At 37.9% G+C, this 11,093-nt stretch overlaps 1 long non-coding RNA gene across 1 annotated transcript; it reads left to right on the forward strand.

The window, feature by feature from the left end:
• The first annotated feature begins 3,704 nt into the window (after window positions 1-3,704).
• On the forward strand, window positions 3,705-9,144 carry LOC125173936 (uncharacterized). Its single transcript, XR_007155198.1, has 3 exons — window positions 3,705-3,814; window positions 5,029-5,137; window positions 8,312-9,144. It is a non-coding gene; the product is annotated as an uncharacterized LOC125173936 (long non-coding RNA).
• Window positions 9,145-11,093: the final 1,949 nt, after the last annotated feature.

Below are 11,093 nucleotides of genomic sequence, written 5' to 3' on the forward strand. Positions count from 1 at the left end.
TTACCAAAGGGATACAGGAGTATGGATGCATAGGGGCACTTGTACCCCGATGTTTATAGCAGCACTCTCAACATTAGCCAAATTATGGAAAGAGCTTAAATGTCCATCAACTGATGACTGGATAAAGAAATTGTGGTTTATATACACAATGGAGTACTACGTGGCAATGAGAAAGAATGAAATATGGCCCTTTGTAGCAACGTGGATGGAAGTGGAGAGTGTTATGCTAAGTGAAATAAGCCATACAGAGAAAGACAGATACCTTATGTTTTCACTCTTATGTGGATTCTGAGAAACTTAACAGACACCCATGGGGAAGGGGAAGAAAAAAAAAAGAGGTTAGAGTGGGAGAGAGCCAAAGCATAAGAGACTCTTAAAAACTGACAACAAACTGAGGGTTTATGGGGGTGGGAGGGAGAGGAGGGTGGGTGATGGGTATTGAGGAGGGCACCTTTTGGGATGAGCACTGGGTGTTGTATGGAAACCAATTTGACAATAAATTTCATATATTGAAAAAAAAATAAATAATGCATTTTTCAAATAATGAACCGGTCACTACATGAATCAAAGTGGTTATGAAAAATATCCTAGAATAAGTGCTTAAATTTTATTCAGTTGTAAGGTCTTTCAAATATTCAGAGATTTGTATCACTTAAGCAAAGTATCTCAATTGGGGTTCAGAGTTGTCTAGTTTTAATCCAAGGTGAAATATGTTATATACACTGCCAAAGAAACCAGCATCCATGTTAAAATACTAAACACAGTTAAATATTATTAAATATTATATTAAATATATAAATATTATGTTAAATATTAGAATAAACATGTTAAATAAATAAATATGTTAAAATATTATAACAGTTGAAATCAAACCTATATACAGTGACAAATTATAAGTTTACTCCATAGCAATACTGTGATGTGATTTGAAAATCTCATGTACCAAAGACTAGGAATTATATTACCTCTAAGGATCAAAACAGCTGTTTGATCAATGATTTGTTATTCAATAACTAGGGAAGTGAGATAGACATTCATTCATAGACAATGGTGGCGTTTCCCTTTTAAAGATCTGAGGAAAATAGTGTTAAAAACACATAAAACTTGAATTTAAGGCGAAAGATTGGGAACGTGTCTTGAATTTATGTCTAACATCTTACCCAAAGATTATTTAATTCTTTAGGAGAATGTGCCTTTGATTAAATTACCACTTACTATTGATTAAGTCCTGGACTCTGTAAAGTTACATGGCACCTTGTAAATTGTTTTCAATAAAGATGTAAATAATTTCTGTCTAGTACAAGAAACATAAAGCTAAATGGTACAATTTTATTGTCCTGTACATTACTTACCAGTTTTGTATCTAATTTAGCAATTTTGTCCCAACATACTTTTCTTTCAGTGACAATATATATTTAGTTTCTCTAGTTTTTCATTCAACCAGCTTTAGCAAACTGGTGGTTGATTCCCTCATTAATAAGGAGTTACATAGCTTTTTGACATGTACTTGCTTTATACTCACATAAGTCGTATTTTTCACTTTTAAAAACACTATACTTTGATAATATTAAAATTAACGACAAGTGTGTTCAGACACAAATATTCCATTTTCTAAGGCAGTTTTTACATTGTATATAATGAGATGATGCTAAAAGCAGTTTGTTAAAATTTTACGTACAGTTTTAGACCTGACAGTAGCATTAGCAGCATACAGAGTATGCCTTCCTCATTTTTATGCATTAGAAACAGAACATAACAAAACAAATACTTTATCTCTGTAAGTATACTTTATTTACCCAAGGTCATGAAGTAAAGTGATGAGGGACTCGGAAGTCCAACTGCTACATCTGAGATTGTACTTTAGTGAGGAATTAACTTCATTTGTTAGTTCATTCGAACACATTATATTTTATTTTTATTATATTCTTGAAACCAGACTAAGCGCTGGAGAAACTAAAGAACATAAGACATGATCCTTGCCTTTAGGAAATTCATTGTCTAGATTGGGATGTAAACCAAACTTTATAGCTCATATTGTGATCAATAGTTTTGAAGAAGTATGATGAGAACATTTTCATCAGCCTTGAGGGTCAGGGAAGATGTCTGAAGAAAGTGAGGCACGAACTGAATCTTGAAGGCATACTAGAAGTACAGACCAACAAGAAAAGTATATCTACGTATCTATCTATTATCTATCTATCACATATCTATCTATCTATCTATCGTCATCATCACCAACATCAGCTATATCTATATATTTATCTGGAAGGATATGTATTGCAAATTCATAGAAGCTACACTCTGTGTCTATGCACCAAGGGCAACTGGAAAAAGTCAGGAGTGAAAACATGAGATGTGAAATCAATAAAACCAAGCTATGCCCCTACAAAAGGGGCAGTCTGGAGCTGTTCCATTTTGGGTTGATTTCTAAAATCAAATAAAGGGATGGAATTTGAAGGTGCATAGGTAAATGTACATACTTTTGAAACTACCCTTCCACTCCAACACATGTAGAAAAGAGGGATCCAAAATATATAAAAAGAAAATGTATTATCTAAAAAGACCTAGCCTCATTTAATACATGGAAAATGATCTTCGTGAACTGGGTGTCATAGGAAAATAAGAAAGGAAATTCAAGTGTGAAGTAGTGAGTGAGGCTTCGGCTGTGGTCTGCTTTCTTCCTCACCCTGAGGCTGTCAGAGCACTGTGAGACCTGTGTTGATGCATGGGTGAGCCTGAGCCCTTCATGCTCCCTCCAGAAGAGACAGGACTAAAAGAAGGCCCACTAGATAAACTACAAAAAAATAAAAAAAAAGAGTAACGACTGAAATCACCAAAATCAGAAATAAGTGTGAACATTACTACTGATCCTGTAGAAATGAAAAATATTACGAGTACTATGAGTGATTATACATCAACAAATTTGGCAACCTAAATAAAATATACAAATTCATAGAGACTCAAAACCTACTAAATCACAAAGAAATAGAATATTTGCATAGACCTATTACTAGTAGAGACATTGATTGAATCAGTAATCAAAAATCTCCCGACAAAGAACAACCCTGAACCAGGTGTTTTGGTAAATTATACCAAATATTGAAAGATGAATTAATACCAATTATTCTCAATCTTTTCTAAAAGAACAAAGAGGAAGGAGCACATTCTAATTCATTCTATGAAGTCAGCATTGCACTGATACCAAAACCAGAAAGAGACACAAGAAAATAAAACAACAGACTGATGTCTTTTATAAACACTGATGCAAAATTCCTTAACAAAGTACTGGCAAGCCAAATTCAGGGTATATACCCAAAAGAACTGAAAGTAGAGTCCCCAAATGATATTTGTACATCCATGTTTGTAGCAGCATTATTCATAATGGCTAAAACATGGAAGTAACCCAAGTGTCCATCGATGGATGAATGGATAAGCAAAAAGTGGTACATACTTACAATGGGATGTTATTCATTTCTTAAGAAGAATGGAAATTCTGCAATATGTTACAAGGAGTGTATCCCATTTTGTAGTGGATATTTTTCTCAATTCCTTCCCAGAGTGATATGATGATCACTGTAGATCTGTGCGTTTCCCATCCTTTTCTCTGCCCATTGGGGTGTCTTATTGTGCTTACTATTTACTCTACCATTGTATTCTGACTATTAGAAGGGCAGATCATTTGTCTTTTACATCACAGGAGCTATATGAAGAACTACATCTGTGTCTGTTGAAGAAGATTGAGTGTTCCCAAGAGATCCTGACATCTGGGTTCAATGCAGCATGTGAATGAGAGGCTGCGGTTGACTCCCCTGAGGTCAGTTGAGTGTATTCTAGGGATAGAAAGAGGGATGCATATGGATATTTGCATGTCCAGGATTATGGAATCTGGAAAGACCGACAGTTGATCCACAGAATTTCTTGTTTTCTATATCAAAACAGGTTTTTAGCTAGTTGAACTCACAAGCTCCCAGATAAGGTTGCCTTTCTTATTTTTGTTACATCTGGGCAGGCCATGTCACTACTTCTGACCATTAATAGATGAACGGGAGTGATGCACGGAATGAAAGGTTGTGCCTTGAAAGGAAAGGATGTCTTCCCCCCTCCTTTTCCTCTTCCATTTGCCAATGTCTGGAATGTCGACCTGAAACTGGACCTGGGAAAAGTACTTAGACCTTGAAATGGAGGGTACTTGATAAAGAGGTCCAAGAAACGAAACACACACCTAAGTCCCCTGCAGCATGGAGCAACCATATTAGTCCTGGTGGCGTAGGCTTAGACTACCAGTGAGAGAAATCAACTTACACTGTGTTCAAACTCTTTCTATTCTGGATCCCGGAAAAAGTTAAAAAAAAAAAAACAATGGAGAAAAAGTGCAGAAAAGTAATGCGTAGACCAATATCACTTCTAAACTTAAATGCAAAATTCCAAATAAACTTCTTAGTGTAATAAACTCATTGGGGGACTAAACAATCAATAAACTTTGGTCATGCAGGGTTGATTCTAAAAAGGTAAAATCAGAAAATCTGTTATGATAATATACCCCATTAAAAGACCAAAAGATAGCAGCACTTGGGTGGGTCAGTAGGTTAAGTATCTAACTTGATTTTGGTTCAGGTTATGATCTCACAGTTGTGGGACTGATCCCTGCAGCAGGGTCCACGCTGAGCACATAGCTTGCTTAAGATTCTCTCTCTCCCTCTGACCCTCTCCCCTGCTCACATGCTCTAAATACATACATACATACATAAATACATAAATGTTAAAAAAGATTAAGTACGCATAATACAACAATACGAAATAAATTATGTGATGCAATTCAGGAGCACGTCAAGAATTTTTTCTGAAAATCTAGCAAACTAGAAAAAGAAGGGAATTTAAAATTTCTTTGACTTATACTAAAAACCCATACTGAGCCTTTTAGATTATTATAAAACTTTAGAAGCAATATTGTAAAACTCAGGAAGGATATAACCAGCTTTTTATCATGGCAGCTATTCAACATTATACTCAATATTTTATTCAATGCAGTAAGAAAAGGAAAAAAAAGATACAAGAATTACAAAAGAAGGGAGGAATATGAAGCCACGGATGTCATTGGAAATGTCAGGAAATCGAAAAGAATCTGTACAAAATTAAGGTAAAAAGAGAGGCAAAGTTGCGATATGAAAATGATTAAATGTCTTTCTATACATTCATAATAATTAGAAAATGAAAATTTAAAAAAGCATACCATTCAAAAAATATGTAAGACCCTTACAAAAAGATGTAACAAAATGTGAGTGAGAACTCCATGGGGAAATTTGCAATCCCTTAAGTAAGGAAAGAGAAAATCATCTGGAAATAAATAAGTGATATGCCATACTCGTGGGTGAGAGGATCAGTATCTTAAAGATTTTAATTATCCCCACGATAATTCACGAAGTTAATGTAATTCTATTCTAAACGCCAGTGGAATTTTTACGGAACTTGACAATCGATTCCTGGAGAATTAAATGGCCAAAAATAAAACTGAAGAATTTTGGTGGGGGAGGCTTATGTTTATGAGGACTTCTTATGAAACCATAACAATTAGTATAATATGGTCATGTCCCAAGAAAGACGTAAAGATTAATCCAACCACAACAGAGAACCTGGAAAAAGACACAGCTGTAGAAGGAAATTTAACATATGGCAGAACTGACATCACGAATCCGTAGGGGAAAAAGAGGTCGTTCACTATATGGTGCATTGATAATGATTCATATTTGAAAATAACTGTAGACTTTCACTTCAGGCCATCAAGGAGTAACAGGCATCTGTAATTAATCTCTTGCTATAAGACAAATTTTAAAAATCTAGAAAATTGCACAAAATATAGGAAGAAACTATTTTGAGACATCAGCCAAGAGGTAGCGTGCACCTGTAATCCCTGAGAAGTGTATCAACCAAGGCGAGCAATTTCCAGACTACAGTCTAGAAGAAGCATCCCCAGACCATGCCCAGGATCTTGCTGAGCTGAGAAGACAGAGATAGGAGTAAGGGGAGGCCAAGGAAGGTAGAGTATGTGAGGAGCATAGCTGACAGAAGAGTTCTAAAGAGAAAGCAGTTGAGAAATCTCTACAAGGTCATCATTAGTCTTTGAATATCAACCATTGTTTGCATAGGGTGAAAAGTCATAAGCCAGACCAAAAACCACTTCCACAGAAAGAACTGCCAGGAAGCAACACGGTGAGCAAGCCTTGGAGCTCTCCCAGGGCAGACGATGTGTATCCCCACCAGCTAGAGGAGACGCTGCCCTGAATACCCGAAGTATTAGGATGAGACCACAGAAAGGGAATACCTTAGAAGTGAGACTAAAAAAAAAACCCTAAAATAAAGACTGCTCTAGACTGACCCTGAAGAGCTTGGTTAACACTAAGCATAGCTGATGCTAACATGGAACAGCCAAGGCAGCGCTGTGGACACCACCAAGTTTCAGTATAGACAAGCATTCGGTGCAGTGGTCCCAGGCATTTAGGGGAAACTGAGTCAAAATCGATGGCCCTGCTGCACCAGCAGCTTTGCCTCACAAGGCAGAGAGAGGAATGAAATATTTATCCAAAGGGAAGTAAAGAAGGAAGGAGGGAGGGAGGGATGGAGGGAAAGAAGGAAGGAGGAGGGAAGGAAGGAAGGAGGGAAGGAAGGAAGGAAGGAAGGAAAGAAGGAGGGAAGGAAGGAAGGAAGGAAAGAAGGAGGGAAGGAAGGAAGGAAGGAAGGAAGGAAGGAAGGAGGGAAGGAAGGAGGGAAGGAACAAAGGAAGGAAGGAGGGAAAGAAGGAGGGAAAGAAGGAAGAAAGGGAGGAAGGAAAAACAGGCAAACTGCTGCTTTTATCATGTAAAGCCAAGGTGCTGCTGGGATCAGGCTAGCTGTGTTCTTAACAATACCATTTCCGCTGATCAAGCAAGGCTTGTCGGGCTCTTTCCACTTTGTTAGTCAACGAATCTGAATGGGCTTGACCCAAAATGGTGATCTCAGACTGGAGAGTTACATGGCCTCCATGGGCAGGTGCTCAGTTTCAACAAAGGTCTGGTAGCAAGCAAATATTTATTTTTCCAAAGGAGTGTACCTGAGAGCCACATCAGGAGGGTGTTGAGTCCCAAACCCCAAAAGGTGCCTGCCAATTGGCCAGAGGTACCAATTGACGATATCAGCAGCCACATAGACTTGCGGCTCCAAGTACTCATTAGGGCTGTGCAACCCCAAAGGTACCAGCACGTTTCTAACTGAGGACCCTCCAGTCAGAAGAATTACCCCTAGCACTGGCAAACACTCACAGTAGAGGCATGAAGAATGTCAATACTAATTACACATTCAGCAACAGAAATCAAGCAATTGCTTTATTTGCCCCAAGCGTCCCATACACAAGGTTATTGTATCGTCCCTTCCCCAACCACATCCAAACACCATCACCCAGCTTCCACATAAGGCCAGGGGAGTTTTCCAAGACGGTGGGCTGACCACAAGACTTTAGCTAGAATTTTGGGGGTCATTTTCTCATTCTCTAGGGGGTCACGTTCATCAGCATCATAAACCCACGGCAGGAAAGTCCCAGGCAATGCCTTATTTATTGTTTTCCACGGTAGTTTGTCTGCTTTGGGGCCAAAGCCCTAAATAGCGGTCAGGACCCAGAGATGTCCCCATCTCCTAGTGAATCTACGTTTGGCGTGATAGATAGCAGAAGAGACCGAGCTGGAAGATGGCCTGTGTGTTTACAGTCTTTAACAAACACCTCAGTCCAAGTGAACCAGCCCAAATTCTAATGTCTTGCCTGTTTTATGCACACAGTATTTGTGAACTTCCCTCTTTCACTCTTTGCATCTCTGTAACTGTTGTTTGAAATGGGGCAAAACCTTAAGCTCTTTTCCCCTAAGTGCAAATCTTAGTTGTAGCTATTATGTTGGCGTGGATCTGAGCCTGCCTGCCCCATTGGTGGTGAATTTCCTCTACAGGGAGGAAAATTAGTAGCAGAAGGGCACCATTCAGACAGCTGTCTTTTCACCTAATTCCTGGTGTTTAGCCTGCAATCACCACTCTGATCCCCCCTACAGACAATAATGTATAGGCTACTTACTGCCCAGTTAACCACTATATCAGTCAGAGTTCTCCAGAGAAATTGAACCAGTAGATCTATCTATCTATCTACCTATCTATCATCTACCCATGTCTCCGTATCATTTCTCTCTCCCTCTCTCCCATATATATATGTATATGAGATGTGTGTGTGTGTATACATAAGTAGGTACATATGTATGTATGTATGAGAAAGTGAAAGATTTGATTGATTTGATTACAGGAGCTGACGCTAGGAAGTCTGAAATACACAGGGAAGACTGAGATATGCAGTCTGGAAACAGAATTCTCCTTCCCTGGGAACCTGAGTCTGCTCTCAAGGCCTTCAAAAGATTGGATGAAGTCCATACACATTATGGAGGATAATCTGCTTTACTTAAAGTCTACTGATTGTAGATGTTAATTATACCTAAAAACTATATTTCACAGCGACATCTAGGCTGGTGTTTGACGAAACCTACTACAGCTTAACCTATAGGCACTATAGCCTAGCCTAGTTGATGCATAAAATTAACCATTGCAACCATACAATTTGGTCAACATTTTTGCTACCTATTCCTATGAACTTCTCCCAAATTTTGTTAGTAGATCCTCTAGGCCCCCATACTTCCTCTTACAAAAAGCTGTATTTCTGTCAGTATCACCACAAACTCAAAACAACGAAGATTCAGATTTTATGTTATTTACACATTAACAAATTAGCCCCCCCCCCCCCTCCCCCCAGTTTCCCAGATCCTGGCCAAAGACACGAGATTGCTGGATCAGAGAAAAGGGATTTTTATTGCTCCCAGCAATAGCAGGAGCTAGAGTAGCACCTTCCTTATCAGGTCTCTTAGACCCAGTTCTCACAGGGCAGTGCAAAGAGAACCACATGATGTCTACACATGCAATGGGCTGTGTTCAGAAGAACCCCAGGGTTTTACAGTAGGAAGTCATGATATCTGCCATTCACTCTGCATAGACACATGATTGAGCTTATAAGACAGTTTGCTACATAGAAATCTTTGAAAATGTAATCTGCAAAAAAGGCATGAAGTGTCACAGCTCAGAATAGGCGCAAAGACACAGAGATCCATGACTTTTCTAACATTAAAAGAATCTCGTGCTCTGCAAATATCTGTCCAATTTGTTTATGATATATTAACTGTTTTTTAAATAATGTTTTTAAAGTTTAATTTACTTATTTTGAGAGAGAGAGAGAGAGAACATGAGAAGGGCAGAGAGAGGGAGAGAGAGAGAATCCCAAGCAGGATGCCTACTGACAGCATGGAGCCCAATGTGGGGCTTGAACTCACAAACTGTGAGATCATGACCTGAGCCGAAACCAAGAGTCAGACGCTGAACCGACTGAGCCAGCCAGGCACCCCTATGATATATTAACTCACGTACTACTAGGTTATGTTTGGTAATAATGTGTTAATCTTTTTGTATGTATGTTTATTAAAGATGTTGCCCTGTAAATTTCCTTTCTTCTAAGTCTCTTTCTAAGTTTTGGAATCGAGGCTATCCTAACCTATAACCATGAGTTGATAAATGTTGCTCTTTCTTGGTGTTGTGAAAGATTTTGTGGAACACTGAGATGATTTTTCTTATCTTTTTTTTTTTAAATTTTTTTAACATTTATTTATTTTTGAGACAGAGAGAGAGCATGAACAGGGGAGGGTCAGAGAAAGAGGGAGACACAGAATCCGAAACAGGCACAGAGCCCAACGCGGGGCTCGAACTCACGGACCGTGAGATCAAGAGATGATTTTTCGATTACATTTTCAAAAGAATCTCTCAGTGAAGTCATCAGGGCCTGCTGTTGTACGGATGAAAAAGATTTGAATTACCAATTTAATTTCTCTACTAGATGTAGCGTTATTAACATTTTATATTTTTTGTGTTAGTGTTAGTAAATTGAGGTTTTTAAGGAACATTTCCATTTCATCCAAAGTTTCAAATATATTTGACATAAAGTTACATTATCCTTCTACTACCTGGAGGCTCCTCTTATTATTAAAAGATGTCTCTTATTTTTTCATTCCGGATCTTGGTAATTTGTGTTTTCTCTCTTTTTCGTTTGGTCCGTATAATAGGGTTTATCAGTGTTCCTGCCCTTTCACAGCACAAACTTCTAGCTGTGTTGAAGTTCTCTACTCTATGTCTGTTTCCTATTAATCCATGCTCTGTTATTACTTGTTTAAGTTTACTTTTACTTGTTTTAATTTACTCTACTTTCTCCGAGTAGTTTTCTGAGAAAATACCTGAGAATATCACCACGGATAAAGAACGCTATTTCATAATGGCAATAGGGTCAACTAATCTAAAGGACATAACAATCGCAAAATGGATGTATGTAAAAACAGGCTCAAATACATGAAGCTAAATCTGACAGAACTGAAGAGAGAAGCAAAAAAGTCCACAACCGCAGGTGAAAATGTCAATGGCCGTCTCCCGAATATGGGTATAATAATTGACAGAACTTAGCAAAGACATGGAAGACCATAAATACATCCTAAGCACATTTGACCTAATTCACATTTATAAAACATGCCCCCTAACAAACAGAATACATGTTCCTTTCAAGTGAACATGAAATATTTACCTGATGGACTGTATTCTCACTCAAAACACAAGTCTGAATAAATCTGAAAGGCCTCAACTCATAGAAAACACATTCTCTGGCAATGGAATTGATTAGAACTCAATAAGGTGTCTGGAAAATTCACAAATATTTTGATCCTAAATCACTAACTGATATATAACCAATGGTTCAAAGGAGATCTCAAAAGGGAAAACTAGAAAGAAATGAAATGAAATGAATGAAAATGAAAGCATAAAGTATAGAATTTTGTGGAATGATATTAAGGGAGAACTTAGAGAGAAATTCATAGTACTGAAAACTTAAGTTTTCAGAAGAAGAAATTTCCCTACCAAATGACTCAAGTTTCTACTAAGTGACCTTTAAAAAGTAGAAAAAAGTAAAACACAGTAATCCTAAGTGATGTAGAAGGAGGAAAATA

The sequence above is a fragment of the Prionailurus viverrinus genome, chromosome A1, assembly GCF_022837055.1.
Source record: "Prionailurus viverrinus isolate Anna chromosome A1, UM_Priviv_1.0, whole genome shotgun sequence".
Taxonomy (NCBI): domain Eukaryota; kingdom Metazoa; phylum Chordata; class Mammalia; order Carnivora; family Felidae; genus Prionailurus; species Prionailurus viverrinus.